This window comes from Symphalangus syndactylus, chromosome 17 (genome assembly GCF_028878055.3).
Source record: "Symphalangus syndactylus isolate Jambi chromosome 17, NHGRI_mSymSyn1-v2.1_pri, whole genome shotgun sequence".
NCBI lineage: Eukaryota > Metazoa > Chordata > Mammalia > Primates > Hylobatidae > Symphalangus > Symphalangus syndactylus.
In genome coordinates this window covers 66592353-66600145 of record NC_072439.2, presented here as the reverse complement: position 1 = coordinate 66600145, position 7793 = coordinate 66592353, and the positions used below count along the sequence as shown (strand labels likewise).

General features: G+C 33.9%; 1 long non-coding RNA gene across 1 annotated transcript; it reads right to left on the bottom strand.

Moving 5' to 3' along the window:
* Positions 1–487: 487 nt before the first annotated feature.
* LOC134733306 (uncharacterized) lies at positions 488–7067 on the bottom strand. Its single transcript, XR_010116789.1, has 3 exons — positions 6962–7067; positions 793–859; positions 488–594 (listed from the first exon to the last, which is right to left on the bottom strand). It is a non-coding gene; the product is annotated as an uncharacterized lncRNA (long non-coding RNA).
* Between the last annotated feature and the right edge of the window lie 726 nt (positions 7068–7793).

Genomic DNA, 7793 nt, shown 5'->3' with positions numbered 1-7793 from the left:
TGGCCTTGGTACTCCAGGACTTATACCAGTTGCCCTCTGGGTTCTCAGGCCTTTGGCCTTAGAATAACACCATTGACTTCCCTGGTTCTCAGGCTCTTGGACTTAGACTGAGCCACGCTATGAGAATCCCAGGGTCTCCAACCTGCAGCTGGCCTGTTGTGGGACTTCTCAGCATACATGATTATGTCAGCCAATTCCACTAAGAAATCCCCTCTCATATTATCTCTCTACATATCCCATTGGTTCTGTCTCTCTGGAGAAGCCTGACTAATATGCTCCTGTAAACATCTTTCAAACCAAGACTGCTAATTTACATCAATTTATTAGTTATCTGCAGCTTTGGAAATCAAACAAAGTATATTTAACATTTACAGATGATTACTCGATACAGCAAAATTTAACAATACTTAGCATATGTTGAGGCAATAGAACTACATGATTCATTACAATGCTTTTTAGCCAATAATACTATTAAAAGATATTCTTGCCTTTTCATTTTGAAGTAGAAAGTGAGTGTGCAGGATAAGAGAAAACATCTTTTTCTTTCTTCCTACTTCTGATTTTCCAGCTCAGTGTTATATTAGAGGCTTCCTACTGCACAGATGGAAGAGGAGGGGAGAAAACTGTAAAGAGGTGAATGATAGAATGAAGATCATAACACTTAAAATTAAAACAGGATTTCAAAGAGCTGATGTAATGATAGTAATAATAAACATTGAAACAAGGGTACAATTTAATTATTGTAAATGAGACAGGATGGTCCTACTTGTTCACCCAATTGATCCCTGGTACCTCCAAACTCTTTAATGATGTAATCTTCATCATGTCTCTCCAATTTCCTGCACCATTATAATTTCAACTGTGAAAATAAAAGAAATTAGCTTTAGCACTAAGAGCCGGGATTAAATAATTTCTGAGGGCCATATTTACTTTTAGTATTAATATTTTATTATTATTCCCTTAAATTGAAATAGAAAATGATATTTGTAATTTCTGTCATAGGAAACAATATGACTGAAAATGAAAATATCTTTTGGTTCACTTCTTATACATAAGTAAAAAGACATCCTTTAACGTCAGTATGTTTTCTCTAAGGTATCGTTGATGAAATCATGGTTTCCAAAACTCTTTGCGTGAATTCTGTGCACTACTGGAGCAAGCACTATGGCATTCACAGTACACATGGACACAGTGTAGCTATAGCTGCAGAGGACATTTTTTATTGTTTATTTTATTAGGTCCTTTGCTTAATGTCTAAAATGATTACATGATTGAATTTATCAGTATCCTTTAGTAAGCCATAAATACTCAACTTAAATTTGAAAACTGTATGCAACTGGAGATGTTTATTCTAGAGTGAAGTATGACAAACATGAAGACTATCCTAAAATATTGAAGGAAAGTAATGTGGAGGAGGCTAAGGTTTATTCTGTGATTTCTGAGAGAATAACTAAGACTTAATGAGCTTTCTTAGTTCTGAGGGAGAATGTCTAAGAATGGAATAGATAAACACAAGAAGTACTGAGGTTCTTATCAAAGCAGTTGCTCACACTGAACAAAAATTAATGTTTTATCCCTTAAATGAGTATGTGGTTAAATGACTTCTGGTGGCCCTTTACATTACAAGATGGTGGTTGTTATTATTATTACTGAAAAAAGCATTTGATATGTAAGAATGCATTCTTTCTAACATATTTTAACAAACTGGCTTATTTTTTTAAAACTGCTCTCACCTTTATTCAGCCCTATCTATTGCAGTTATAGATATATTGCAATTGCTTTATAGCTGGTTTTCTTCTTTGTGGTTCCTACTACTCAGACAAATTCTTCAGGCTATCTCCAGAGCAAATCTCTGCTCTGAACATGAAACTATCCTGTCACCTTTTGTCTTCTCAGCTTTTCACTTCCAATTCTACCTATTGAAATCTTAGCTTAAATGCCATTTCCTTATAACACTTTGGCAGGATGCCATCTTTCTCGACCCACCTCTCTCACTTTAACCACAATCCTTTGATTAATTTTTCCTTTTTTTTTTTTTTTTTCTGAGACAGAGTCGTGCTCTGTCACCCAGGTTGGAGTGCAGTGTCCGGATCTCGGCTCACTGCAAGCTCCGCCTCCCGGGTTCTCGCCATTCTCCTGCCTCAGCCTCCCGAGTAGCTGGGATTACAGGTGCCTGCCACCACGCCTGGCTAATTTTTTGTATTTTTAGTAGAGACGGGGTTTCACCGTGTTAGCCAGAATGGTCTAGATCTGCTGACCTCGTGATCCACCCACCTCCACCTCCCAAAGTGTTGGGATTACAGGCGTGAGTCACCACGCCCGGCCAATTTTTCTTTTTAAATAATTCTTTTTGGGTATGTAGTACAGTATTTCTCCATTAAATTTCCAATTCATTAAGGGCCAAAGACATGCTTATTTATTTTTATATTCTCCTCCCTTGTCTAGCAGTAGTTTTAAAACATACACTTTTAAGTTTTTACTATGACAATTTCAAATGGGTGAAGAAAACAGAATAGTATCATTACCTGTACCCATCACCTATATTCAACAATTTTGATACATAATCAACTTCATTTAAAGTCCCCCATAATCTGGCGTAAAGCGATATGTATTGATTTATTGATCCTTAATATTTGACACAAATCTCATGCTTCAGGAAATGCAGATAAATCTCATTTTCTTGAATTGAATGTATATATGTATTATGTCAATATGAGGCATCACTCATGTGTTTTTCACTTTTCTATGTATCCTGTATTATTCTGATTCATTTGATGGCATAGCTGAAGAGTTAGAACATAGGAATAATTTGGTGGCATAGCACAATGGCTCACTCCTGTAATTCCAGCACTTTAGGAGGCTGAGGCAGGAGGATTACTTGAGTCCAAGAATTTGAGACCAGCCTGGGGATCACAGTAAGATTCTGTCTCTACAAAGTTGTTAAAAATATTGTCTGGGTATGGTGGTGCATGCTTGTAGTCCCAGCTACTTTGGAGGCTGAGGTGGGAGGCTCCTTTGAGCCCTGGAAGTCAAAGCTGCAGTAAGCCATGATTGTGCCGCTGTGCTCTGTGACAGAGCAAGGCCCTGTCAAAAAAAAAAAAAAAAAAAAAGAGAAAAAAAAAGATGATTTGGAGACTCCATTAAGACAATAATAACTTTTAGTGTTTATTTCATTTTTTACTTAGTAAACAATTTTATTAAAATATAACTCACATACAATTAAATTTACCATTTAAAGTGCAAATGTAGTTTTTAGGGCTTTCAGTGTTGTGCAACCATCATCACTCTCTCATACCAAAACATTTTCATCAACCAAAAAAGAAGCCCCATAGACTCATAGTCATTAGCAGTCACTCTCCATTTCTACCCTTCTTCAGCCCCAAAACCACTACTATCTGTCTTCATAGATTTTCTTATTCTGGATATTTCAAATAAACAAAATAATAAAATACATGGTCTTTTGTGTCTAGCTTTTTTTATTTACCATAATGTGTGTAAGGTTCATCCGTGTTGTAGCATGAATCAGTACTTCATTCTTTTTATTGTTAAAAAAATGTATTCTATTGTACGAATAGACATTTTTTTTTATTCAGCCATCAGGTGGTGGATATGTAGGTTTTTCTTCTCCATCTTTTGGTTATTTTGAATAATGCTGCTATAAACATTTGTATATAGCTCTTTTGGTGAATATATGTTTGCAATATTTTTGGATATATATCTAGAAGTGGAAAGGCTAGATCATATGACTTCATGTTTAACTTTTCAGGAAACTTCCAAAGTGCTTTCCAAAATACCTTCACCACTTTACAATACCATCATCAGTGTATCTGAGGCTTCCAATTTATTTGCATCTTTACTGACCCTTCTTACTGTTGATTGTTCTGATTTTAGTCATCCCAGTGGGTATGAAATGACACCTAATCGTGTTTTTGCTTTACATTTCCCTAATAACTAATAATGCTGAACGTCTTTTTATGCACATGGCCATTTATATGTCCTTTGTAAAGAAATGTTTATTCAAATCCTTTGCACTTTTTTTATTTTGTCTATTTATTTTTTATTGTTTTTGAGTTGAAAGAGTTCTTTATCCATTGTGGATACAAGTGTCTTGTCAGATACATGAATTGGTTCCCATTTGATGAGTTGTATTTTCACGTTTTTGATGGTATTTTTGTAACAAAAAAGGTTTTCATAACGAAAAATTGCAATTCATTTATTTTTTTCTTTTGTCATTAGTGCTTTTGTTGTATAAGAAGCTTTTGCCTAATCTAAGGCAAATACTTTCTCCAATGTATCTTCTAATAATTTTGTAGATTTAACCCATATATTTAAGCCTATATGACACATTTTGAGTTAATTTTTACATATGTTTTAAAGTAGGGGTTCAACTTCACTCTTTTGCATATGGCTTTCCAGTTGTTTCACCACCATTTGTTGAAAAGACTGTTCTTTTCTGATTATATTTTCTTGACACCCTTGTAGAATATCAGTTTGCCTAAGTGTAAGAATTTATTTATTTCTAGACTCTCAATTCTATTACATGATCTTTATGTCTATTTTTATACCAGTTTCACACTGTCACACACTGCAGCTTTGTAGTAGGTTTTGAAATTAGAAAGACTGAATATTCCTCTTTTGTTCTTTTTCAAGATGTTTTTGGCTATTCTGTACCCTTTGAATTTCCATATGAATTTTAGAATTCATTCACCAATTTTTTCAATAAACTTGGCTGAGATTCTACTGGAGATTTCACTGAATCTGTAGATCACTTTGGTGACTATTTCCATCTTTACAATATTAATCTCCTATCCATGACATGGAGTGTATTTCCAGTTATTTAGATCTTCTTTAATTTCCTTCAGCAAAAACAAATAATCCAACAAAAAATAGATAGATTTTTTTTTTTCCAAAGAAGACATATAAATCGTCATCTGAATTGTTAAAAGGTGCTCAATATCAATAAGCATCAGAGAAATGCTATTCAAAGCTGCAATGTGATATTACCTCACAACTGTTAAGGTGGCTGATACATTATCACTGATATATATCAGTGAGAATGTGGGGAAATTAGAGCCATTATACACTGTTGGTGGAAACATTATACAGTATAAGGCTGTATAATGTTGTAAGAGCCATTTTTCATTCTCCACCAACAGTGTATAATGTATAGTGGGAGCTGTCATAGATTATACACTCATGGAATGGCTATTAACCAGGTTGCTGTAATTCAGTTTACTGAGAATACCTTATGTAAACACACACTTTAGTAAAATAACTTGGTGAGTTTCACATTAAGTCTATCTTCTTAGCAGGTCATTTAAATGATAAACAGATATCATTGAATATGTGCCACTTGAAACATGATTTAGCAATTTCTTTCATTCACATAACTTTTGTGTTAATCCACATGCTGGTAACTTTTTAAAACTGTATATTTATTCATTACTTTTCTCCTGAATTCTTTACTTCTATATCCAGTTGTCTCTATACATATATGTTCATGTCTTATAGATCTCTTAAATACCATATATCAAAGCAGAGGTTATCAACTATTCCCAAAATTTATTCTTCTCCAGGGTTTCCACCTTAAATGATTCAACAAAACTTTAGTTAATCAAAATAGAATTCTAAGGATAATCTGAAATTTCCTCTTCTCCCCTCATATTCGATTTCAAGTTTGTCACTAAGCTGCATTGTGTTTCCACTTCATGAGAAATACTTGAATAAATTTTTCTGTCTCCATTCTTTCAACCTTAGTCTATTATCCTTTTTTTCTGAATTACTTTATTTATTTATTTATTTATTTTATATGGAATCTCGCTGTGTCGCCCAGGCTGGAGCGCAGTGGCGCGATCTCAGCTCACTGCAAGCTCCGCCTCCCAGGTTCACGCCATTCTCCTGCCTCAGCCTCCCAAGTAGCTGGGACCACAGGCACCCGCCACTACGCCCAGCTAATATTTGTATTTTTAGTAGAGACGGTGTTTCACCGTGTTAGCCAGGATGGTCTCGATCTCCTGACCTCATGATCCTCCTGCCTCAGCCTCCCAAAGTGCTGGGATTACAGGCGTGAGCCACCGTGCCGGCCGAATTGCTTTAGTATTTAATACAAAAGTCTCTATTTTCTCTGACACTAGTCTTAATCTCATAAATTTATTCCCCATACTGAAGCATGAATATTTAATTTTAAGCACACATGTAACAATGTTCCCCTAATTCTCAAGGTCCATTTGTTGTTTCACATTTTTCTTAGCTAAAATCTAAATGCTTTCATTTGATTTGCAAAACCTCCAATGACTGGGTTTCTACCTACATCAGCAGCCTCATCCTTTCCTCCCTTCCAGTACTTAATGCTCCAGTCATATAGAATTTTTTTTTATTATACCCAATATGCCACACTTTATTTTACAACTAATGCCCATGATTCAGTCAGCTTTTAATACTTATGTGAATTTGTGCATTGAATTTCTAACTAACCTATTTTGGGGTTTAACTCCTCTCATAAATATACCATGTTTAATTAATTTATTTTTTACACTTGAATATTTTGACACTTTTAATTGAGGTAACGTGATAAACTAGAATTCTCTTATTCAAGCTGGGATGTATGGTCACTCTGCTTTTAATTTATCCCCTGTATTTTTCCTAGAATAATTTTTCTAAAAGATTAATTAGATAATTGTGCTTCTTCTTGTTTAAAATTATTCAATATCTTTCTGTTGATCTCAAATTAATCCACTTCTCAAGCCATAAAAGGTCATTCATGCCCACTTCTCTACCTAACTTTCACCATTGCTTTGCTCCCTTACGAATTTCCAAGGGTTTGCAGTTCTCTGAAGGTGTCTCATTCAGCCACAGTGAGCCTCTAAGTGAAACTTACTCTGCTGTGTCCTCTAAAACAACTTTATTTATTCTTTAGTTAAAACCCGTCTTACTCTTATATGTCATTCTCTTGTGAAATTACCTTTCTGTAGTCTTGACCACATGCTCCTTCTGTAGGTTAAAATAATATCTGAATATTCTTATAATTGAGGTTTTATCAATTCTATTAAATTTTACTGAGTTCAAGATACTCTTAAAGACTTTGAGGAAACAGGAGGTTATGAAATTCCTGCCTTCATTTGTTTTATACTCTAAGAGTGGAGAAAAACAATAAAATAGTTAACATAGAAATTATGTAATTTCTGAGAGGAATTAAGAGGCTAGGTCTATTAATAGAAGTGAGTATTTTGTAGTGTCTAGTGAGAGAAAAGCCTCAGCTTGTATTATAATAATTCCCAATTAGACTTTGGGTACTTTGAGGGTAGAAAATAAGTATTTTATTTTTGTATCTTCAGTAAGTAGCCTAGTTCTATCTCCTTGTGAATATTTTATAAATGTTTTATAGTGAGTTATTAATGACTGTTCAAATGTTCCTTTAAATAATCTTAATGTTTTTCTTTTAATATTGTGTTTGATAATTTTTTTGCGTTTCTCATTGTTTTTCACATTTTATGATTTTGTAAGAGTCAAACTAAAGGCAAGGGAAAGAAAAATGAGGTAGTTATGATAAAAATTGGAAAAAAAATGTAAATTAATGTCACAATATAAAAAAATTTTTGTTTTCAAGTATAGGACACACAAGAGTTTTTAAAACAATAACATATAATAAATTAACTTGAATAGGAATATAAGAGCTTGGGCGTAAAAAAATGGAGATTTTCTACTAAATGGTTTATAATTTTCTAGGCTGAAGTAAATTTGTGGGTTCCTTTATGTTACTACAGAAAAATTTTGCAGAGAATAAATGCAACTTT